Source organism: Scyliorhinus canicula, chromosome 2, assembly GCF_902713615.1.
Source record: "Scyliorhinus canicula chromosome 2, sScyCan1.1, whole genome shotgun sequence".
NCBI classification, from domain to species: Eukaryota; Metazoa; Chordata; class Chondrichthyes; order Carcharhiniformes; family Scyliorhinidae; genus Scyliorhinus; species Scyliorhinus canicula.
Window position 1 is genome coordinate 187,825,722 of NC_052147.1, and position 25,324 is coordinate 187,851,045.

The 25,324-nt window shown below is 47.5% G+C and overlaps 1 protein-coding gene across 1 annotated transcript in view; it reads right to left on the reverse strand.

The window, feature by feature from the left end:
• The window catches only part of itgav (integrin, alpha V), a 200,121-nt gene that overhangs the window by 173,492 nt on the left and 1,305 nt on the right, over positions 1–25,324 (reverse strand). The window lies entirely within an intron of this gene.

Here is a 25,324-nt window from a genome sequence, read left to right on the forward strand (position 1 = left end):
CAGCCAAAATCTCCAATACCTCCTCACTCCCCATGTCAAACTATTCAAGAACTTGACAGTCACTCCACCGAATTATGTACCTACACTCTCATTCTCCCGAGTGAAGACAGATGTGAAGTACTCATTTAACACCCTGCCAATGATGCCCTCTGGCTCCACGCACAGATTGCCACTTTGGTCCACAATGGACCATACTTTTTCCCTGCTTATCCTCTTCCCTTTAACATACTTCTAAAATACCGTGAGATTCTCCCTAACCTTACACACCAATGCTTTATCATGCCCCCTCTTTGCACTCCTAATTTCCTTCTTTACTCCACCAAAACTAAAAGGGGCAACACGGTAGTTAGCATAAATGCTTCACAGCTCCAGGGTCCCAGGTTCGATTCCCGGCTGGGTCACTGTCTGTGCGGAGTCTGCACGTCCTCCCCGTGTGTGCGTGGGTTTCCTCCGGGTGCTCCGGTTTCCTCCCACAGTCCAAAGATGTGCGGGTTAGGTGGATTGGCCATGCTAAGTTGCCCATAGTGTCCTAAAAAGTAAGGTTAAGGGGGGGTGATTGTTGGGTTACGGGTATAGGGTGGATACGTGGGTTTGAGTAGGGTGATCATGGCTCGGCACAACATCGAGGGCCGAAGGGCCTGTTCTGTGCTGTACTCTTCTATGTACTGTTCTATGTTCTAAAACCTCAGCTGATTTGCTCCCTTTGTACCTGCTAAAAGCTTCTTTTCTTTCTTATCCAATCTAGTACTAAAGAGATCTGAAAAACCAAGAGGAGACAAAGACCTTTCAGTATCAATTCAAAAAGCGATAGTTTCGTTGTAAGGAAGTTTGAGTTGCTGCTGTGGAAGAACTTGAAATGTCGTCCACAAGTTACTTGCATTCAACAAGGGAAATATTATGGGTTCATGTCGGCAAAGGGCCCATCTTCAGGGTCAATTCAACAGTACAAAACTATTCTGCACAAGCCTGAAGGAACCTATAATGGAAAAGTGAGCCAATCTGGAGGTTACCTATAAGTTGGGTTGATTATTTTTAGTTAAGGTTATGACACTATGGGAGAACTGCACTGAAGCCACACTGCAATATCAGAGAACCTGATGTACTATTTCAGAGATTGGCATGTTTAGATCTTTTGACACGAAAATGTAACACAGCCTAAGACCTCAAGCTCACTCAACTTTAACTGAAAAATACTCTCAATTATCATGACTCAAACATAATAAGGTGATTCCTATTAATTTATATAGAAAATAACAGCAGTTTATACTTCATTATTGTACTCAAATTGACAATATGAACATTTTGAAGCCATGCAAATGACATTCACATCAACAGCAAATTTGGGAGGGGTGCAATTTACTGTACTAAAATATCCCAAGGTGCATGACAGGAACAACATCAAACAAAATATGACAATGATCCATCTAGAAAGAATCCCCAGAGCTAGGGGCCTGTAAAGCTAAGGTCTGCAATGCGAGTAATGTTGGAGGGATTTTAAAAATTCAGTGATGTGAAAGGAGGCTAGAAAAGGAAGGAAGCTGAGATTGGATGAGTAATGTCACTCATTTGTAGTACAACTTCTGACGTCCATAAGCAGACCTCACATCCTCAACAGTGTGGATTATCTGCTGCCTAATATCAAAGTAAAAGAGACTGAGAACCCCATCATGGGCGGGATTCTTCAGAAACCGGTAGGGCGGACAACTCCGGCGCGAAGGAGTGGCGTGAACCACTCCGGCATTGGGCCGCCCAGAAGGTGCGGAATCCTCCGCACCTTCAGGGGCCAAGCCGGCACTGGAGTGGTTTGCGCCGTGCCGGCCGGCGTGGAAGGGGCTTGGCACCATGCCAACTGGCGCCGAAAGGCCTCTGCCAGCTGGCACAAGTTGCCGCATGCTCAGGTGTGCCAGCATGTGCTGGCATCATCCAAGCACATGCGCAGGGGTTTCATCTCCGCGCCGACCATCATGGACCGGTACACCAGCCGGCGCAGAGGAATAGAGTGCCCCCACGGCACAGGCACAGATCGGTGGACTGTGCCCCGCACCCCCGGCAGGTCTTGTCGGTACGTACGTGTCGTAACATACGCCCGCATCACCCGCCAAAAATGGGCGGCCACTCGGCCCATCGCGGACTGGAGAATCGCAGGGGAGGGGCCGCTGCCAGCGGCCGCCGACCGGTGCGGCGCGATTCCAGCCCCCGCCAAATCCCCGGCGCCAGAGATTTTGGCAGGGGCGGGATTTACGCCACACCCGCCCCCCCCCCCACACCCCCCCAACCGATTCTCCGACCCGGCGGGGGGTTGGAGAATCCCACCCCATATTTTAGGAAAATAACATCCATTACCATGCCTTTTATGTTCAAGAGGCGGGCTACTTATATACTCTCACAAATGAAGATACAGACCTTCAGGCAACAAATAGATTTATTTACACAAGGACAGATAAATGAACAGTAAAATAAAATTAATATTGTGAAGTCTATTTCTCAATCGCTCTTGGCATAAAACACAAAGCGCAGACTTTACACAGAAACTTATTTATTTCAAGACATAGGCAACCACGATGGGTGGGAGAATAGCGGGAGGTCCGTTCCCGCACCTCCCACTATCCTCCCACCCTCCCCCCCCCCCCCCCCCAAAATGGCGTGTCCGGTTTTCCGACACGCCGCTCGGAGAAACGCGGGCCGCCGTGATTCTCCGACCCGGATGGGCCGAGCGGCCTGCCGCTCCCGACCTGTTCACGTCAGCGGCAACCACACCTGGTCGCTGCCGTCGTGAACATGGCACGCCAGGTAAGTGTGGGGCCTAGGGGGGGGCGGTTCGGGGATCGAGCATCATGACCGTGCTCGGTTGGCACTGGCCCGCGATCGGTGGCCACCGATCGTCCGGCCGGCGTCTCAAGGGGACGCACTCTTTCCCCTCCGCCGCCCCGCAAGATCAAGCCGCCATGTCTTGCAGGGCGGCTGAGGGGAAAGACGGCAACCGCGCATGCGCGGGTTTGAGCTGTCCAATCCGTGCATGCGCGGCTGACGTCATTAGGCGCCGCCCCTGCGTCATCCTTGGCGCGCTGGGCCTTGAAGCCAGGGACAAGGCCCGGCCGCCGAATTTCCCTGTACGGCCCGCACTGTTGTTTTTAAGGGTAATTTGACAGCAAACTAATACTAGATTCAGCGTATCCGCCTGGGTGGGGGAGAATAGGGGGCCGGGAGAGGCTTCCGACGCCGTCGTGAACCTCTCCAGGTTTCATGACGGCGTCGGGCCTTGCGGAGAATTCCGCCCACAGACTTTATACAGAAATTTACTTACTATAAACTGAATCTAGTATTAGTTTGCTGTCGAATTACCCTTAAAAACATAACAGTGCTGGTTGGAAGAATGAAACTTACTGCAAACGAATCCTCAAGTAAACCACATTTTAACAGAAAAGACCTTAGAAGTGTACCAACACAAAAAGGCATCTCTTAATTTCTTCAGTTTCTTAAAATGTGCTAGAGGAGAATAGAAATTTCAATGCAGAGTGAATTGAATAGGATGAAACTTTGGGTGTGATCCAACGGCCACGTTGCACCTGAAAAACAGCTTGCGCGTTGCAGCGTGGCTGTTGACTGTGGGGAGACCCCGCTCCTGGGATCTACCTGGCTCGCCACACCTTGCAAAACGTTGCAATGTGAATCCCGCCCACAATGGGCAGGATTACGTATTGGCAAATCTGTATGTTAGAGAGTGGCAGTAAGCCGCACTCTAATGTGCAGATTCCCGAAGTACTTGAGGCTTTTGGATTCATCATCTTCACCTCAGCGACCTTGAGGGAGCACCATTCAGCTCTGAATGCTTCAGCTTCAGAAACCGGTAGGGCGGGCAACTCCGGCGTGAAGGAGTGGGGTGAAACGCCCACAAACGGGGACCAAACAGAACGCACTTGTGGGAGTCTCCCAGGGGATCAGAGGCCCCAGCTGCATGCCCTTTGTGCAGGGTGGTGCCCTGGCCCTGTTGGTGCTACCTGGATACCCTGGCAGTGCCAGCCTGGCACCCTGGCAGTGCCACCTGGGTGTCAGCCTGGTATTTTGGCAGTGCCATCTGAGTGCCAGTCTGGCACTGCCAAGATGCCTTGGTGGCACTGCCAGCTGGTGTGCCATTTTAAAATGGCATCCCGAACTCTCGCTACAATGGGAAGTTCTGGCGAGCAAAGCTCTCCACTGTATAAAACAGAGCTATGTGCGACCTCAGCCACCCGTTCCGTGTTCAGGCACTTTATTCAATGTAGTTCGTACCGGGAAGCATGCAGCTAATCACGCTTGCTCGGGGACTTTGTTCCCTTTTGGGAGAATCGCACTCCTTTATGTTGCAAGGTGTCTCAAGTGGTTAACAAGAACAGCATGATAAAGTTTTCACAATAGCAGGGTCTATCATTCCCCTATCTGATCACAGGATTTGAATATCGCACAAACAGGCTACATCACATATGAAAACGTTGCCAGAATGTAATGTGCATTTCAAATGGAATGCACAATCTACCTTACAAATGACCACAATTAACCTCATGAGTAATGTTTCTCGTAATAAGACTAGTAATTAAAGATCCATCAACAGCAAGAATTTGTTTTGCGACATCTGCCTTGCAATTTTATATTACATCACTATCAATCTGTATAGATCCACGTTGAGTAAACACAGCAAAGTATACACATTGAGGAAACACAGCAGAGTAAACACATTGAGTAAACATAGAGTCACCTCCATGACTCGTCTGCACCTGACTAATTTCTGGAGAGTTACTGAACAATTTACAGGCCTTGAAAAACTAATTTTATATTTGTGGAATGTCAAATTTTTCCAATCAGAGTTCGTAAAATGTTTACAAGAGAACCTTTTAGCACAACAAGGGGTGGTGTAGTGCTGGACCCAATTCTGGGGAATGAACAAGTGGTTGATGTGATGATGGGGAGCATTTTAGTGATAGCAATCACAATATAGTGCAATTTAATTTGTTATAGGGCAAGAAAATAAACAAATTGCAGAAAAAGGTATTGGACTGGAGGCGAGCAGGCTTTAGTAAAATAAGGCATGATCTTGCCAAGGTAGATTGGAACAAGTTTCTGGTGGGGAGATCAACAGAAGAGCAGTGGAGGGTGTTCAAAGAGGAAATAGGGATGCTACAGGCCCAACATGTTCCCTCTAGGGTAATAAGAAGGAGTAACAAGCCCAAAGAACCATGGATGACCAGAGATATTCAAGATGAGAAGGAAGAGAGAAGCTTTTAATAAGTACAAGGGAAGCAAATTAACAAGGCATTAGTGGAGTACAGAAAGTGCAGGATAGAGCTAAAGAAAGCAATTAGGAGAGCAAAGACGGGATATGAGAAATCTCTCGCTGGTAAAAGTTGGGAAAGTCCCTGGATATTCTATAAGTATATCAATGGGAAGAGAATAACTCGGGAAAAAGTGGAGCCTATTAGGGGCCGAGGGGGGAAATCTGTGGGCGCAGCCAGAGAACATTGGTCGGGTGTTAAATAAATATTTCACATCTGTCTTCACCCTAGAGAATGAGGATGCAAATATGGAACTCTGGGAAAGAAACTGTGTGGTTATTGAACAAGTTGTCATAGGGAGGGACAAGGTAGTCCAGGTGTTGGCAGACTTAAAAGTGGAGAAATCTCCAGGTCCGGATGAATTGTGTTTCAGGTTACTGTGGGAGGCAAGGGAGGAGATCGCAGCGGCGCTGATTACATTTTTTAAATTCTTCTCTCGCCATGGGAGAGGTGCCAGGAGACTGGTCCCACTATTTAAGAACGGCTGTATGGATTAGCCAAGGAAACTACAGGCCGCCCCGTTGCAAATCAGTGCTGGGGATACTAAGTGCAGCACGGTAGCATACTGGTTAGCACAATTATTTCACAGCTCCAGGGTCCCAGGTTTGATTCCCAGCTTGGGTCACTGTCTGTGCGGAATCTGCACATTCTTCCAGTGTGTGCATGGGTTTCCTCCGGGTGCTCCAGTTTCCTCCCACAGTCCAAAGATGTGCAGGTTAGGTGGATTGGCCATGCTAAATTGCCCTTAGTGTCCAAAATTGCCCTTGGTGTTGGATGGGGTTACTGGGTTTTGGGGATAGGGTGGAAGTGTGGGCTTGGGTAGGGTGCTCTTTCCAAGAGCTGGTGCAGACTCGAGGGCCAAATGGCCTCTTTCTGCACTGTAAATTCTATGATTCTAATGGAGAAAATTCTGAAGGAGAGAATCTATCTCCACTTGGAGAGGCAAGGTTTGATCAGGAATAGTCAGCACGGCTTTGTTAGAGGGAGGTCATGCCTAATAAATTTAATTGAATTTCTTGAGCTCGAGATTAAGTGTGTAGATGAGGGTAGTAGTGTGTAGATGATGGGAGACTTATGAAGAAGGATTCAAAACTGGCTGAACTGAAGGAAACACAGGGTGATGACAGACGGCTGCTTTAGTGACTGAAAGCCAGTGACCAGTGGCATACCACAGGGATCTGTGCTGGGTGCGCTCTTATTTGTCACTTATTTAATGACCTAGATGACTATGTGTAGGGTAGGATCAGTAAGTTAGTGGATGACACAGAGATGGGTTAATGGTGAGGCTGGGTGTCTTAGGTTACAGGAAGATATAGATGGGAAGGTCAAATGAGCAGAAAAGTGTCAGATGGAATGCAATCCTGAAAACTGTGAGGTGGTACATTTTAGAAGGGGCAATTTGATAAGGAATTATTCAATGAATGGCACCACACTGGGAAGTCCTTTTTTTATACTTAAGGTATTTCAAAAATGTTATAAAAATAACATTAACAATGACATCAACATGGTATAATAAACATTTCCCCCGCAACCCCCCATCTTTACACACCCCAACCATAAAACAACTTGGCCCTCTCCTCCTCCCCTCCCCCCTCAACACTTGGAACATTGCATCTGCTAACATTTTAATTTTCCCCGAGAAAGTCGACGAACAGCTGCCACCTCCGGGTGAACCGGACCATTGACCCTCTTAAGGCAAACGTTATCTTCTCGAGACTGAGAAACCCAGCCATGTCACTAACACTGGTCTCTACACATGGGGGCTTCGCATTCCTCCACATTAACAAGATCCGTCTCCAGGCTACCAGGTAGACAAAGGCCAAGACGTCAACCTCTTTTGCCACGTGAACTCCCGGCTCTTCCAATACTCCAAAGATCGGTACCTCCAGACTCGGCACCACCCATGTTTTAAGCACCGTGAACATTGCCTTAGCAAAACCCTGCCAAAACTCTAAGCTTCGGGCATGCCCAAAACATGTGGACATGTTTTGCTGGGCTTCCCGCGCACCTTGCACACCTATTCTCTACCCCGAAAAACTTACTCGTCCTAGCTGCTGTCATGTGTGGACTACTTTAAATTGTATCAGGCCAAGCCTGGCACATGAGGAGGAGGTATTAACCCTGCTTAGGGCATCCGCCCATAGACCCGCCTCTATCTCTCCTCCTAACTCGTCCTCCCACTTACCCTTAAGCTCCTCCATCGGAGTTTCCTCCACCTCCGAAAGCTCCTGGTAAATATGTGAAACCTTCCCCTCTCCCACCCAGGTTCTGGAGACTACTCTATCCTGTATCCCCCGTGGCGGCAGCAACGGAAAGGCCGGCACCTGTTTTCTCAGGAAGTCTCGCACCTGCAAATATCTAAACCCGTTCCCTGCTGGCAATTCAAATTTATCCTCCAAGGCTTTCAAGCTGGGAAAGCTCCCATCTATAAATAGATCCCCCATCCTTCTAATTCCTGCCCTCTGCCAACTCCAGAACCCACCATCCAGCCTACCTAGTACAAACCGATGATTATTATAAATCAGGGTCCAAACCGATGCTCCCTCCACTCTCTTCTATCTCCTCCATTGCCACCAGATTCTCAGAGCTGCCACCACCACTGGACCTGTGGAGTATCGGGCCGACGAGAATGGAAGTGGTGCCGTTATGTGCTCCCAAACTTTGTCTTTATATGACGCCACCTCCTTCTGCTCCCATGCCGACCCCTCCCCCACTACCCACTTCATAATCATGGCTATATTAGCCGCCCAGTAGTAATTGCAGAAGTTCGGCAGCGCCAACCCACCCTCCCCCTGACTGCGCTCCAGCACACTTTCTTCACTTGCGGGGTTTTATCAGCCCACACAAAGCCTGAAATAATCTTATTCACCCGCTTATTCTTTCAGTGCCTCCCCATCTTCATCCCAATGGCCTTGAAAAAGGTTTTTTTGGAATGAAGATGGGGAGGCACTGAAAGACAAACAGAAATCTGTGGAGGACCGTCATTTTCACAGTCTGTACCCTCCCCGCCAGTGATAGCGGGAGCATGTCCCATCTCTTAAAGTCCCCTTCCATTTGTTCTACCAGCCGGGATAGGTTTAACTTGTGCAGTGCCTCCCATTCCCGAGCCACCTGGATTCCCAGATACCTAAAGCTCTTCCCTACCATTCTAAGCAGTAGCTTTCCCAATCTCTTCTCCTGTCCTCTTGCCTGGAACGCAAACATCTCTCTTTTCCCCATGTTCAATTTATACCCTGTAAAATTGCCAAACTCCCCCAGGATTCGCATTACTTCCCCAAACCCTTCCAATGGGTCTGAAATATACAAGAGCAGGTCATCCGCGTAAAGAGAGACCCGGTGCTCCACCCCCCTCCCCCCCGGAACCAGCCCTTTCCAGTTCCTAGAGGCTCTTAACGCCATGGCCAATGGCTTTATGGCCAGAGTAAACAGTAACGGGGAGAGGGGGGCACCCTTGCCTCGTTCCTCAGTGTAGTTTAAAGTACCCCGACCTCAGTCAGTTCATGTACACACTCGCTACTGGTGCCTGATAGAGCAACCGCACCCAGTCAATAAAGCCCTCACCAAACACAAACCTTCCCAGTGCCTCCCACAGGTAATTCCACTCCATCCAATCAAAAGTCATCTCCACATCCATCGCTACCACTATCTCCACCTCCGCTCCTTCTGAGGGCATCATAATAACATTCAAAAGCCTTCGAACATTGGCCTCGAGTTACCTGCCCTTTACAAATCCTGTCTGGTCCTCCCCTATCACCCCCGGGACACAGTCCTCTATCCTTGCGGCCAGTATCTTAGCCAGCAGTTTGGCGTCCACATTCAGTTGAGGAATTGCTCCGGATCCTTCTCCCCTATCAGGATCAATGAAATCGAGGCCTGCGACATTGTTGGGGGGAGGGCTCCCTTCTCTCTTGCTTCATTAAATGTCCTTACCAGCAGTGGGCTCAATATCTCTGAAAATGTCTTATAGAATTCCACTGGGTAGCCCCTTGCACGACTGCATGCCCTCCAGCCCCTTGATTATTTCCTCAATCTCAATTGCGGCTGCCAGTCCTTCCACCAGATCCTCATCTACCCTCGGAAACCTCAACTGATCCAAAAACTGCCTTATCCCCTCCACCCCAGCCGGGGATTCCGACAAATATAATTTAATATAGAAGTCCTTAAACACCTTGTTCACCCCCACTGGGACCAGGACAGTAATCCCACCCTCTGCTCTTTACTTTACCTATCTCCCTGGCCACCTCCCTTTTCCTGAGCTGGTGCGCCAACATTCTGCTTCCCCATACTCATAAATCGCCCCCCTTATTCCTCAACTGTTCCACCGTTTCCCCTGTGGTCAACAGCCCAAATTCCGCCTGTAACTTTCGCCGCTCCTTCAGTAGCCCAGCATCTGGGGCCCCGAGTATCTCCTGTCCACCTGCAGCAGCTCCTCCACTAACCTATCCCTCTTAGCCCATTCCGCCTTTTCTCTGTGGGCCCGTATCAAGATTAATTCCCCTCTGACCACTGCCTTCAGAGCTTCCCAAACCGTCGCTGCAGAGACCTCCCCCGTATCATTTGTTTCAGGTAGTTCTGGATGGACTTGTTAACCCCCCCACAGATCGCTTCGTTCACTAGCAACCCCACATCCAGTCTCCACAGCGGGCGTTGCCCTCTCTCCACACTAACACGGAGATCTACCCAATTCGGGGCATGATCCGACCCTGCGATTGCCGAGTACTCAGTATCTACCACCTCCGGTATTAGCGCCTGCTCAGAACAAAATAGTCGATGTATACCTTGTGGACATGTGAGAAAAAGGAAAACTCCTTCGCCCTTGGCCGTGCAAACCTCAATGGGTCTACTCCCCCCATCTGTTCCATAAACCCCTTAATTTTCTTTGCCGCCCTGTCCTGGATTTTAACCGGTCCAATTGCGGATCAATGACTGTGTTAAAGTCTCCTCCCATGATCAGGTTATGTAACGCTAAGTCTGGGATCTTACCTAAAACCCGCCTCATAAATTCCATATTGTCCCAATTCGGAGCAGATATGTTTACGAGTACCACCCGCACCCTCTCCAGCTTCCCACTCACCATTATGTACCTACCCCCCTGTCTGACAAGATTCTCCCTGCCTCGACTGGCACTCATTTGTTGATCAAGATCGCTACTCCCCTGGTCTTTGCGTCCAGCCCTGAGTGGAATACTTGGCTAACCCACCCCTTTCTCAATCTCGTCTGGTCTGTAGCCTTTAGGTGTGTCTCTTGTAGCATTGCCACGTCCGCCTTCTGCCCCCTCAAATGCGCAAACATGCGGGTCCTCTGACGTTCCATGTAATCAGCCTGGTCAGGGGGCTTCCAGCTTTCTCCCCCCACCCCAACACCCCTGCCGCCTAGTTATCACCCTTTTTCAGCCAGCCTCTAGCTCGCGCCGTCTGCCTCCTCGAGCCCCCTCTCCGGCATTCGCCGTTCCCGACCTCCCATTTGTCCCCTAGTAACAGTTCCTCCCCTGTCAGCAAAGCAGCTCCCCCCCACTTCTCTCCCCCTAGCAACAACACTAGAAGCTCAACCCCCCTCCCCACCCCCCCCCCCAAGTCAAGCTCCAGCTTAACACCTGCTCACACCCCACTGCGCTTCAGAGAGTCAGCTGACCCGGGCTGACTTGATAGCACCCACCCCTGGCTGTCTGTCTCCACATTGTTCTCGCCCCTCTCCCCCCACTTGGACAAACATATTAAAAGCATCACATTCCCCGGTAAACAAACATCAGAGAAAAAAAAAGTGAAGAAACAGCCATTTTAGAAAAAAAATCACCCAAAAAACAGAACCAACCCCAAAGCCCATCCCCCCCTCTAACCAGCTCCCTGCAAGACAAAGTTACCTTTAGCCATCGAAACAGCCCCTTATTACACATAGCACTACTTACACTTATACAACCCAGCACAACAAATCGCCACCACAATACTTCTCCAAGGCTTCAGTGTCTTTTAATTCGCCTGCAGCCTCTTTTCTTTAATAAAAATCCACACTTTGTCTGGTGTTTCAAAGTAGAAGTCCCGTTCCTCATGTGTGACCCACAGACAGGCTAGGTACAGCATCGCAAACTTCAACCCCTTCTTAAAGAGGGCCGTTTTTGCCCGATTAAACCCAGCTCGCCTCTTGGCCAGATCCTCTCCCAGGACCTGATAAATGCGCAGCTCACAATTCTCCCACTTGCTGCTCCGTTCCTTCTTGGCCCACCGCAGAATGTGTTCCTTGTCCAGGAATCGGTGAAACGTACCACCATTGCCCTCGGCGGCTCGCTCGCTTGGGGCTTCTTCGCGAGGGCTCGGTGCGCTATATCCACTTCCAGGGGCCGAGGGAGCGCCTCAGCCCCCATCAACTTCTCCAACATGTCCGTCACATAAGTCCTCGCATCAGATCCCTCACTGCCTTCAGGGAGGCCGACAATTCTAAGATTCTGCCTCCTGGACCTGTTCTCCAGGTCCTCCAGCTTCTCCTGCATTCTTTTCTGGCGGTCGTTCATCATCTCCACCTTGGTCTCCAGCACGGTTATGTACTCCTCGTGCTCGGACACCTTTATCTCCATCTCCTGGATCGCACGTCTGTGGGTTTCTTGATTCTGCACAACTTGATCAATCGAAGCCTTAAAATCGGGTCCAGCGTGTCCTTCTTCAGCTTGGCGAAGCAATCTTCGAAAAACTCCACCAGCTGCCCTGTCGACCACTATGCAGTCTCCACGTGGCCCTTGCTCTCCACCTTGCTTTCCCGCGTTACGGCTCTGCTCACGTCTTCCACCTTATAGGACTTTATCTTCTCACACGACCACTTCTGGTTCAATTCTCCATACACCGGAGGGGGATTCCTCCTCACTGTCTCACTCTTCACCGATTTATCCCACAAAATCCGGGGGGAAACGGGGGGGGGGGGGGGGGGGGGGGGGGGGGGTTGAAAGATCCAAAAGTCCATCACAGGCGGAAGCTATCAAATGTGCGACCTACTCCTCCATGGCCACCACCGGAAGTCCCCACATTGGGAAGTCCTGAGGAACAAAGAGATCTTGGCATGTTTGTAAATAGATCTCGGAGGCAGAAGTGGTTAATAGGCTGGTGAAAAAGTCATAGGTCCACTTGCCTTTGTCAATCGTGGCATAGATTACAAAAGCAGGGCGGTCATGTTGGAGTTACATAGGGCAGCACGGTGACACAGTGCTTAGCATTGCTGCCTAAGGTGCTGAGGATCCGGGTTTGAATCCCGGCCCTGGGTCACTGTCCGTGTGGAGTTTGCACATTCTCCTCATGTCTGCGTGGGTTTCACCCCCACAACCCAAAGATGTGCAGGTTAGGTGGATTGGCCACGCAATTTAGCGAATACAGTGCCCCTTAATTGGAAAAAATAATTGGGTACTCTAAATTTATTTTTTAAAATGTTGCAGTTACATAGAATATTGGTGAGGCGACAGTTGAAGTACTGTGTGCAGTTCTGGTCACCACATTATAGGAAGGAAATGATTACACTGGGGCGGGTGCAGAGGCATTTAACCAGGTTTTGCCTGGGATTGAACATTTTAGTTATGAAGAGAGGTTGGATAGGCTTGTTTTCGCTGGAGCAAAGACTGAGGGAGTGACCTGATCGAGGTGTACACGATTATGAGGGGCATGGACAGGGAACAGCTGTTCCCCTTAGTTGAAGGGTCGGTTACGAGGGGACGCAGTTCAAGGTGGGGGGGTGGGAGGTTCGGTGGGATTTGAGGAAAATCTTTTTTACCCAGAGGGTGGAGGTGGTCTGGAACGCACTGTCTGGGAGGGTGGTAAAGGCGAGGTGTCTCATATCTTTTAAAAAGTACCTGGATGAGCACTTGGCACGTCTTAACATTTGAGGTGATGGGCCAAGTGCTGGCTAATGGGTGCCTTTCATGCAGTGCAGAGTCGATGGGGCAAAGGGCCTTTTCTGCACTGTATTTTTTCTGTGATTTCTATGAAAAGGGATTACTTACTGTAAAGGATGTAGTCAGATCCTTGTCAACCACAAATTAAAAATATGTAAATAATTCATGTAAGCAATTGACAGATACATTCCAGAAAGACAGGACTGAGACCACAATAGTGTATGGTTCAACCATAGTTCTGTTCCATTGTTATGGCAAAATTAAAATAAGCAGATGCAGTCAGAAATAGAAGCAAGGGCCGGAAGAAATTCAGGAACAAGATAAGATTTGTTGACCAGAGCAATGATTTGTTTAGAACTATTGAGTTTGTGTAAAATGGGGCCATCTTGAAACAGAGCGAAAAGGAACACTCCTGGAAGTATAATGTAACAGGCGGGAGGCAAACGTAATGATTCATTGTTTGCCAGGACTCGCTCAGAACAGTATTCTTGCTTTGCTTTCTGTCATTTAATTCCTTCCTTTGTTCAGCAAGGAATGAAAAGATTGTGCAGGAGGTTGAGGAGTTTCCAGTAACATTGTACTGTTATTTAATGGCAAAGCGTTTTTTTAACAATAGAGTAAAGCAACTTTGGAAAATTACAATGTTACTGACTGAACATTTTCAAGGTAGCTTTCACTGACTGCACCACGTCTGTAACTGCTATTGCACTGTCTAATTCTCGCCTCCAATGCCAATGAGCTGGATTCTCCGATTTTGAGGCTATGTCCAGAGCATGTGTCAAATCTTACAACCAAAACGTCGGCACCACCCCCGCAGGATGCTCTGCCCAGTGAGGGGGCTAAGCAGCTGTACCAAGTAAGGGCCCAGCTTTACCTGCAGATACGGACAGGGAATTGCCGGGTCCGTGGCTGCGTATATGCACGGCAGTGACCTGCAGCGATCATGCCTGCCGTTGGGTGTGGACTGAGCCTGCCAGATAGTGCCCCCCGTAACCCCCTGACCATCCACGATCAGTCCCCCAGGCCCCTGCCAAAGCCACAACCAGCGGAACGCCCCCCCCCCCCGACTGTGGCGGCGCTGGACACAGTCCTCAGCCGCCACGTGAGGTTGACGTAACCTCAGACCTCAATTGATCCACACCATCACATCGGGGACAGAGACTTGTGGGAGGGCCTTCAGGGTTACTTCCTGAGGCTGTCCCAATTGCATGCTTTCAATTCCAGATTTTTATTCCATTCATATTTCACCATGAGATTCAAACCCGACTCTCCAGAGCATCCACTGACAATATCACTATGCCACTACATCAGGGCATTAGAGCTCCCTACACCATCACCCCGACCAATACACGCATCTCCCCCACCCCCTTATGCCAGCACCCACTCCCCTCAATGCCACGATGCAAGCTACCCCCACACCCCCCCACCCCCAAAGTAGGCAACCCCACCCCCCAAACACATAATGTGAATTCCCCAAAGGGTTTCCCTGGAGGCCCTGTCCCTGGCAGTGTCAATCTCGAAGTGCCAACCTGGCTGTGCCAGGGGGCTGCCTAGCCATGGGCCTCACTACTGGGGGGCTATACTCACCTCCGAGCCCTCGGCATGGTCATCACAACTGGTTTCCATTTCTGAAAACCAGTACTGATTCCCACCAGCATGAGAAACATTTGGCAAACCTGGAAGCAACAGCATAAAGCCATTTTTGAATATTGAAATCCATGCCTGGTAAACAGGTCCATGCCCTCACTGGGAGGACATCATAAATAGTTCTCAGAGCTGCGCAGTGACAATGATGGGCCAAATAGCTTCAATCTTCTCCAGTTCCCACATGGAAACAGATATAATCTCAAGAGCACTGCTACTGATTAAATGCATTACTTGCCATCATGTTGAATAAGGAAGGAAATTCTTGCCTGCACCCTCAACTATCTTTTCCCAGCCATACTACCGACTGAATAAAGGTAACACACACTAATTTCAAACCAATTATCATAGCTTCATAATACATAGCTAGTTTTAGATATTACGGTTTTGCTTCAAATCATAGAATCCCGACAGTACAAAATTAGGGCATTCAACCCATAGAGTCTGCTTAAGGTCACAGCTCCACCCTATCCCCATAACCCAGTAATTCCACCTAAATGTTTGGATACTAAAGGGCAATTTTACCGTGGCCAATCCACCTAACCTGCAAATCTTTGGACTGTGGGAGGAAACTGGTTCACCCACAGAAAACCCACGCAGACACAGGGAGAAAGTGCAAATTCCACACAATCACCCGAGGCCGGAATTGAACCTGGGTCCCTGGAGCTGTAAGGCAACAGTGCTAACCACTGTGCAATCATACCATCCATTGAATAAATGAAGTGATTAACACTTCTGGGGTCTCACGAAATGCCCAACTCTTAGAGAATTTGCTTTACGTGACCAAAGGGGCTGATTTAGCATAGTGGGCTAAATAGCTGGCTTTTAAAGCAGACCAAGGCAGGCCAGCAGCACAGTTCAATTCCCGTACCAGCCTCCTCGAACAGGCGCCGGAATGTGGCGACTAGGGACTTTTCACAGTAACTTCATTGAAGCCTACTTGTGACAATAAGCGATTTTCATTTTTCATTTCAAATTCTTGATCCTTATGAAATACTTACTAGGTTGGGAACCTAAAGGAATCACAGCCCTGGTGCTGAGATTCTACAATAGAGGTCATTGCCTTGATTCACTCCTGCTTGCGAGAACACAAAGGAAGAATGGAAGAAAATACATGGTTCATTCTGAGGGAATGCAGGCTTCGTTCTGAGGGAATGTATGCTTAGAGTGGACCAACTTGGCCTCACCTCAGAGGTAGGGTGAGGAATATACCTGCATCCTACTGCAATGGTGGCTGCTCCTTGAACATTTACAGTAGCCAATTGCATCACAATGCCAGATGGCACCTTCCTGGGTGGAAGCCACTGTCAGGATTGAGTCAAAGTTTTTGTATTATTATTTTATGATAAATGGATGTCATCAGCTGGGAGATAATCATTGCCAATCTCTTCCCTAATGTCCTTTAGGGAAGGAAATCCGCCATCCTTTCCAGGTCTGGCTTATATGTGGTCTATAGCAGTGTGGTTGACTCTAACTGCCCCACAATCACTTGAAAAGGCATATTTCCTCCCTTAAAGAACATTTGTGACCAGATGGGTTTTCATGACGATGATTTCATGGTCATCATTGGACTTTTAATTCCAGATTTTTATCGAATTCAAATTTCACCATCTCTCATGGTAAGATTCAAACCCATGTCCTCACGGATTACTAGTCCAGTGACAATATAATTAGGCCACTGCCTCTCCCTGTTGAAGGAGCCTGGATATAAACTGGTCTTACACACACACTATCTCACTGCCACACAATCAGCATTTTCCAGCCAGGGGTTGAAGGAGGGGGAATGGGAAGGGTAAGGAAAGAAGGGCGAGATGGTGAGGAGGGCAAGTGAAGGAGGGAGGGATGGAGGAATAGAGTGGGTTAAATGGCTGCGATCCTGGTTCCCTCCACTTGGGCCCACATAGCAGCCGCACGGGCTCACAACTTCTCAAATTCAAACTTCCAAACGCTGGGTGTAAACCACTGCTGCACGCATCAGAATGTCCTTCAGGCACCGTGGGCTGGGTCTCCTCTGATTGCATACTGTCACTCCTCACTGCGCATGCAGTGTCTGACAGCCGGATAGTAATGTAATTCCGATCAGTAATTGTGGGAGGAAAGAACTGCCTCCTCCTCGGTGATTAGCTCAGCAGAGTGATCGACATATAAATTCTGGAAAAATATAAGTTCAAAGTAGTTCTGTCCTTGATTGGCTGTGAGAGACTCACTCATCATTTTGGTGTTCCTGTCGTTTGGGGGCCTGTGCCTAGGCACATGTGTTTCATTGTAAACCCGTCCGTGTGGAGAAGCCATGGCAGCTGGTGAAAATGCAGCTCTGAAACACCCCAATGCTGCCACAGTGTTGCATATGCTAAAATAAACCGAAGCTACTGAAATTTTCAGGAGCAGAGACCAATAAACACCCTTCCTTTTTGGTTTATCAATGTAGTTAATTTCTTATTAAATTCTAACCCGTATAAAGACTTACTTCCTTTTAGATTTGAAAGGATGTCATTAATTTTCTCAAAGCTGCAATTCTAGTTATAATAGGACAATACAAGATATTGTACAATTGCAGCAGAAATTATAAAGATCCTATCATAGAACACTAAGCCCATTCGGCCCATTCCTCCTCTGCCAGTAAATAGAGTTTTGTTGTCAATATCCCATAGCATATCCTAGCATTCCTTTCAGTTCCATTTCACCCACAACCATCCTGGTTTCCATACTTCTGTGGTTCAGTTACTTCTCTCCATGACAACGGGTGGCATGGTGGCACAGTGTCTCAGAGCCAGGAACCTGGGTTCAATTCCAGTCTCAGGTGACTGTGGATTTGAACATTCTTCCTGTGTCTGCGTCGGTTTCCTCTGGGTGCTCTGGTTTCCTCCCACAGTCCAAAGATATGCGGTTAGGTGGACTGGCCATGCTAACTTGTCCCTCAGTGTCCAAAGGTTAGGTGGGGTTACGGGCCTAGGTAGATTGCTCTTTTGGAGGGTCGGTTAGAATCGATGGGCCAAATGGCCTCCTTCTGCTCAGTAGGGATTCTATAATTCTAACTTCATAGACCACATGCTAAAACTACTTCAAGCGACCAGGAAAGCACATTAATGAATTCCGATTTTGCTCAGAATCAGGCACATAGCTCGCAGTGTATGGAAATGAATGCCGCAGGAGACGCTCCATCCACAAGCCAGCATGCAATTTGGAAGCCTGGTTGGAATATAAAAGAATCATGACTCTTGCCAGGGTACCAGACACAAAGGTGTAGGATAAGCTGTCTGATTTCATAAAGCAACAGGAACACAAAAGCTAATGCATGTGTCATCAATGGCAATTTGAAATTTATCATGTGGGTGAAATCTAGTGCTGTCGCATCCTGGGTGGGATTCTGTGATCCTGAGGCTAAGTGTTGACGCCTTCGGAAATGCCATTGCGTTTCTCAACGGCGTCATCCGGCCTCAGGATCAGCAATTCTAGCCCCTGCAGGGTGCCAGAACAGCACTGGAGCAATCCACACCGCTCCAGCTGCTGATCCTGGCATGAACTGGGCGCTGTGGGGTCTGCGCATGCGCAGCGGCTCCCTTCTCCATGCTGGCCCCGACACAACATGGCGCAGGGCTACAGGGGTCGGAGCGGAAGAAAGGAGGTCCCCAACCAGAGATGCCGGCCCACTAATCGGTAGGCCCCGATCGCGGGCCAGGTCACATCGGAGGCCCCTCTCAGGGTTCGGGTCAGACCCCCCCTCCCCACAGGCCGCCCCCGGACCCTTCCACGCCAAGGTACCGCCGGCTGACACCATATTGAAAGGCGCCGGCGGGACTCGGGTTTTTTGCTGCGGCCGCTCGGCCCATCCCGGGCCGAGAATCGGCGGGGGGCCGCTCCAGGTTGCGCGCCAACCACACCGGCTCCAGCTGAGAATCACATCCCGGCATCGGGGCAGCATGGTGCAATTTGGGCCGGTTGCAGGGATTCTCCGGCCCGGCCCTGGGCTGAGAGACTCCCACCCCCTGTTTCACACTGTCCACAGGCAAGAACTTGTAATTGGTTTTACTGGAGCAGAAAGTCTTAGTGATTTCCCTCATCAGTGTATCATGGACTAAAAATGTGGCTGATGTCACCTGTTGCTTCTTGAAAAGATATCATTGGCATAAATGTTGAGGTTGACGTTAGCTTTGTCAACACTACGGCATGCTGCCCATGTCAGGGTTCAAGGTTCACTGTGATTGTCCAGGCTGACAGCTTCTCTATTGGTGATGTATTCACTTCAACATTGCTTCGGAATAAAGTTAATGTCGAACTGTTCCCTGAATACTCACTGTGGGGCCCCTTGCACATTGGCCACCTCCTCCTTCTGACAGCTGCTTCTGCTCTCTTCCTTGTTGTTCATCCTCACCACCCAGCTCCAAACACGGCCCTACCAGACCATCCATGACTGCAGCTAAACAATTTCCGTAGCAGCCAACAACAGTACACCACCAGCAAAATGTCTCTATTTTTGATAAACTGAACTGTCTGGAATGATAAGATACACCAAAATGCATCCAGAAATTAACCAACAGCCTGAAATAAGAAACCAGCAACTAAGTTGCAAGTATTGCATAATCCCCTGAAATAGTGCCAATGAGGAGTCCCTCTTGCCAGCTAGCATTGTGTTGAGCTGTGCGAGTTCAGCACATGGTCAGTGAAATGCTGATGCATGCACTTCTGGAAAATGAGTCCAGTTACTTGATCCCCAAATTTAAAATGCCCTCAATCTGCACTTCTAACACCAATGCAATCACATTCATTTATTTGGTTTACAATGCAATTCAATCTAGAAATGTCCCAGTGCTCCTTGACAGTAAAACTAACAATTCAGTCTGCTGGTTAACACCCAAAATAGGTACTGCACAATTGGCTTCCTGGACCAAGGTTTTCACTGTCAGTTATATTCCAGACAGAATGACTCACAGATAGATATAGTTAACAACATCCAAACAAACCATTTCTGGTTTAAGTCAGCACATTAATACATAACAGGAATCAAAAACAAAAGCTTTATTTCACAAACACGAGTTCAGTAAATTTCTTAGAAGTTCTTTGCCTTTGCTTATAAATTTAATCCATAAACAAAGTTAGTTCTGCTGCTGTCTACCTACTTTATAGTCAGTGGCAATGCCACACAATTGTTTACACTACGCTTATCATTTCAATGTATTGTTAAGACGGAAAATATTATCCTATTTATTTATTTTTTTTTTATTTAAAAAATTTAGAATACCCAATTCATTTTTTCCAATTAAGGGGCAATTTAGTGAAGCCAATCCGCCTACCCTGCACATCTTTGGGTTGTGGGGGTGAAACCCACGCAGACACGAGGAGAATGTGCAAACTCCACACGGACAGTGATGCAGGCCCGGGATCGAACCTGGGACCTCAGCGCCGTGAGGCAGCAGTGCTAACTACTATGCTGCTATATTATCCTATTTAAGCACACCTATGGGCTACATCCCAAATATCTATCAATAATTGTGGGCGTCACAGTGGTTAACACTGTTGCCTTACGGCGCCGAGGTCCCTGGTTTGATCCCAGCCCCAGGTCACTGTCCATGTGGAGTTTGCGCATTCTCTGTGTCTGTGTGGGTCTCACCTCCACAACCCAAAGATGTGCAGGATAGGTGGATTGGCCACACTAAACTGCCCCTTAATTGAAAAAAATCTATCAATAATTCTGATTTTAGCAATATCATTAATGAAACTTAGTTCTGACATTTTATCAAAATTCTATATCCATTATAACTTTAACGCTCTACTGTCGCAATTTTGTCGACTGCATTATTAAATGATTTGGTTGATATTTTTACATATGTGGAATTCATCAACAATAATGTAAAAAGGATTTAAACAAATGCCACTTATAAAATTAACCTGTATTTTACAAGATGTGTCCGGACAGCACTGTGGCGCAGTGGTCAGCGCTGCTGCCTCATGGCGCCGAGTACCCAGGTTCGATCTCAACCCTGGGTCACTGTCTGCCGCATGGAGTTTCAACATTCTCTCTGTGTCTGCGTGGATCTCACCCCCACAAGCCAAAGATGTGCAGGATAGGTGATTTGGCCACGCTAAATTGCCCCTTAATTGGAACTTTTTTTCAAATTCATACACCGGGATGTATTGTCTGCAAACTATTTTCAAGTCTTGTGCCCCTGGAGCTTGGGGAACCTGTAGCTCTCCGTTGCTTTCTCCATGGCATCACCTCCACCATTCAGAGTCGACTTGCCAACCCAGAAAACCCAACCAATTAGCACCCTTTTCTCCTGTAGTATAAATTGTGATCATCTGAAATTCGGCATTCTTGAGTTTGTCCTGATGAGTGAGTACAAGACAAAAAAGCTTTGGCAATATGTCTCCCTTTGCAACAATATCAAAATTCTTATATTTCATAATAGTTCCTTACAGTACGTGCATAAAAAGGATGCCCAATTTATACAGGGTTTTCGATTTTATTGGCATTTGTCGAACTCAGGAGATGGACCATGCCCAGATGTATGTCTCTTCTAAATTGAACATAGTCTGTTGTGGCTGTAGTGGCCACTCCGTGAGTGGCAGCTCCTTCCAAAGCTGGCACAGAAGAATAGCACTGGCTTGAGATTGACTGATGTTTTTACCTTCTGGTGAGTTCTCTTTTCCACCATCTGATATTTTTTTCTGTCCTTTGCTTTTTCCACATCCTTACTGACTGTCTGCCTGCCTCCAGACATTACGATCAGCAGTGAGGACTTCCCATGCATTGACGCTGATTCCAGGCAACTTGAAGTCTCGCTTGCAGTATCGCAGTCATGGGCTAACTGATGGCCTCAGGCCGATAGCAAGCTCATAATAGATCATGTTTTTTGGGGATGTGGGCAATATTCATTGGCGTCATAGAGTTTTACAGTGTCGAAAGAGACCCTTCGTATTTCATTAATGATATTGCTAAAATCAAAATTGATAGGTTTACAGTGTTGAAAGAGATCCTTAGTATCTGCACTGGTCATCAAGCATTCTAATCCCATTCTGTTCACATGATTCAGCCAATGGAGAATTCACTGACTCAAAGAGGGAAAGCATTTTTGGAATCCCTGCATGCTGGTATACTTCCATATCAGGCACGCGGTCTTGCTAGGAGATGTCCAATATGAAAAATGAAATGAAAATGAAAATCGCTTATTGTCACGAGTAGGCTTCAATGAAGTTACTGTGAAAAGCCCCTAGTCACCACATTCCGGCGCCTGTCCAGGGAGGCTGGTACGGGAATCGAACCATGCTGCTGGCCTGCTTTAAAAGCCAGCGATTTAGCCGAGTGAGCTAAACCAGATATTCATCTGAGACCAGGAGTTCATGCGGACAGCCTGCTTTCTGCAGCAGTTTACATCTCTGCTGACAAGGCCTAGAGGTCAATGAAGGAAAGAGAGTGGTCTGCAACTACTGAAGTGAGAAAATGCTGTCAACAGTGGATCTGCCAGCTCTAAAACCCACTGAGGCTTGGGGTAAATGTGTGATGCAAAGGTCTGCATTCTGGCCAGTGCAGCAGGAGCAAGACCTTCCCACAATACTTGATGAGGAAATGCCTCAGTAATTATTGCAGTCATTGTGATCCCCTTTGTTTTTTTCACAGCTTGATTGTTTACATCATGTATATCTTGAGGTACAGATCTTTCCTTCCAGCAGAGGCACAAAGTTTCATAGGGATGTTTCAGCAGTGCTGGTTTTCCAATTTTGATGATGTCAGGTGGAATGCTGTCATTTCCTGGGGTTTTATCAATGGAAAGACATCAATGGCCTTGTAGAGCTCTATGATGGTGTGCTCGCCATCAAGCTCCTGGATGACAGCAAAGTCTAGAATGCTGCTGAGAACTCCTTCAATTATAACGTTCTCCAGTACATAGAGTTTGAGATCATGCTCCACCCTCCTTTCCATCCGTTTGCTACCTTCAGCGGTTATCCCAGTCTTTATCTTCAAAGGGGCTGTTTTGGCTGCTGTTGGGCCTGTTGCTTTCTCAATTCCTTCATATATCTTTCTACCATCCCCGGATTTACCAGTAGATTTATGTTGTTGCAGAATTTCAACTAGCAGTGCAGTCGTCGGAGACTTGATCTTGGCAGCCCTGAGGGGATCTAGGTTTTGCTTGTTGGGGACTTGCTTGTATTCATGAGTGCTCTCCCCTTGGTTGCAGTAACTGGCTTCATTTCAGTCCACTAAGACTCAGCTTGTCAACATTCCTCTGATCTCTTTATGTAATGTACACTGAGTAATGGATAAGTAATAGATAGAGTTGCGCTGATGATCCTATTTTGACACCACATTCTAGCTTTGGGCATTATTGTCCAAGGTAGCCTGATTCAGGATGTTGAGGAACTCTTAAGACCTTTCCATATTAGTAGTATGGCAAGTGCTGGCTGATCAAGGATGACCTTCTTGGAGTGAATCTAAACATTCCTGAAGTCAAACTTTGAGCATTTGCTACTTCATTTTGTGAAGTATGATGGTCCATTACTGAATATGGAAGTATCTCACTGTGTCACATGGCTAATTTTCAGACTGGGAAACACAAACACCCTGCCATTTACTGAAAGGGTTACATGTTGAGTTCTCATAAACATGTCAAACGTTCAGCATAGATTCTTTGGCCCCTGCTGACTTCAAAAGCACTGACATTAACAAAGTGCTCTCACAGAAGTTTTAAATTATGCTGTTTGAAGTGTAACTGCTCGCCTGAATTAATAAAAACATCTGTTCACAAAAATAATTCCTGATGTTATTAAAATCCCAATAGTACACCAGAAAATAACCAAACATACAAGCGTGCAGATGAGTAACTGTGCATCAATAGATTTCCACATCCATTCTCCTCCCAGTACTGTTATAGTCAACCAAGTGATCCAAGCCAGAATTATCCTGTCACACAGAACACAAGCTCAGAATTAATTTGAAGCGACAATGATGAAAAAAAAACAGTTCTAGACTTTGGGGTAGAACTTTTGACCCATGGAATAATGAGAACAGAGGCAGACAGGCATGAAAATTTGCACCATTGGCTTGTGTGCTGGTTTGCGAACAGCATCCCATCCCCGGGCTGTTTTCCACCTCCACAATGGTGATCTGGCAGCAGTGGCTTTTTTTTTTAAGTTTAAAGATTTCAAAGTTGCTGAAAGGGTCGAACCGTTCAGACTTGCCAGGCACCCTGGGCTGGATTCTCCGCTGGCAGGATTTTTCATTGGGCCGGCAGCATACCTATGCCCGCGGATTAGCCGGCAATGTGGGGTGGTCACAATGGGAAATCCCATTGGCAGGTGGCGGGAACGGAGAATCCCACTGCTGGCAAGGGCATGCCTCCCAGGAAAACCCGGCTGGCAGACCTGAGAATCCCGCCCCCTATCTTTCTCACCTGAAACAATAGATTGCTGCTCCTTCAGAGTTGGAGGTCCCACATGGGACTCCAGCTTCACGGTTCACTCATCACCCTTAATTGAATGGTGAACCCCACCCTCCAGTCATTAACTGGCCAGTACAGGAAAAATCACTGCTGTTTTCCACATAGTGCATGATTGGAATCCCATTTCACACTGATGTTGGGGTCCCAGCCCAAAATCCTGCCCTTAGACTCTCCAATTACAATGCTGACTGTAACTGGTTTTAATGAGTTACCACTGGTGACGCAATTGGAAAACAAAAATCATGATTGTGCTCCAAGTTAAAGATAAATTACTAACAATATTAAATAATATGTTTTAAAACAATGGTTATTCTTGCTTTTTATTTCTCCAGCCAAATATATTAAGTTAAATTTCACGATGCTACGTATTATTCCCTAGTTTAGAGGCATGCAGGGTAGTCATATCTTGCACCTCTGTTGACCTAAATGTAAAGAGGTGCCTGAGGACATCCCACGTTGATATGCAGTTTTGATGTCACTCTCCCATCTAACTGCTCAGCTGGACAAAGTCTGGTTGAAACTTACTAATGCTGACCATGGATGGTGGCTGGTTGGGATGGGGGAAGATAGTGCACAAAATCTTTTAACCTTTTAAAAATAACCTTTTTTGTCAACTTGCATTTATATTGCATATACTCCAAAGACTTTCCTTTTGTTTTTGGAAAGGAGTCATTGTTGTCATATTGGAAATGGAGCAGCCAGTTTGTGCACTCCTTCATTATGTAATTGAAATGTTAGTCTAGATATACCCAAGTCTCTGGACTGAATCTCAAACTCTTAATCTTCTGACTCAGAGGTATTATCGCTACAGCTGAGCCATGTGGGCTCAAGCAATGAATGTCCCATCAGGCTGGTGACTGCATTATCATCCCCATTAATAATACCTATATTGTAGTTATTTTAAAGCTCTTTTCACTGCTAAATTGGAGAACTTGTGACATTAGATAGGCAACTGTTTAAAATAAAATGTATTAACTATATTGTAGCACAGAATTAAATTTAGCTTGAACTTTTAAATACTAAGGAAATTTAAGAAACTGTAAAAATAGATGCAGAATAGTGATCACTTGTTG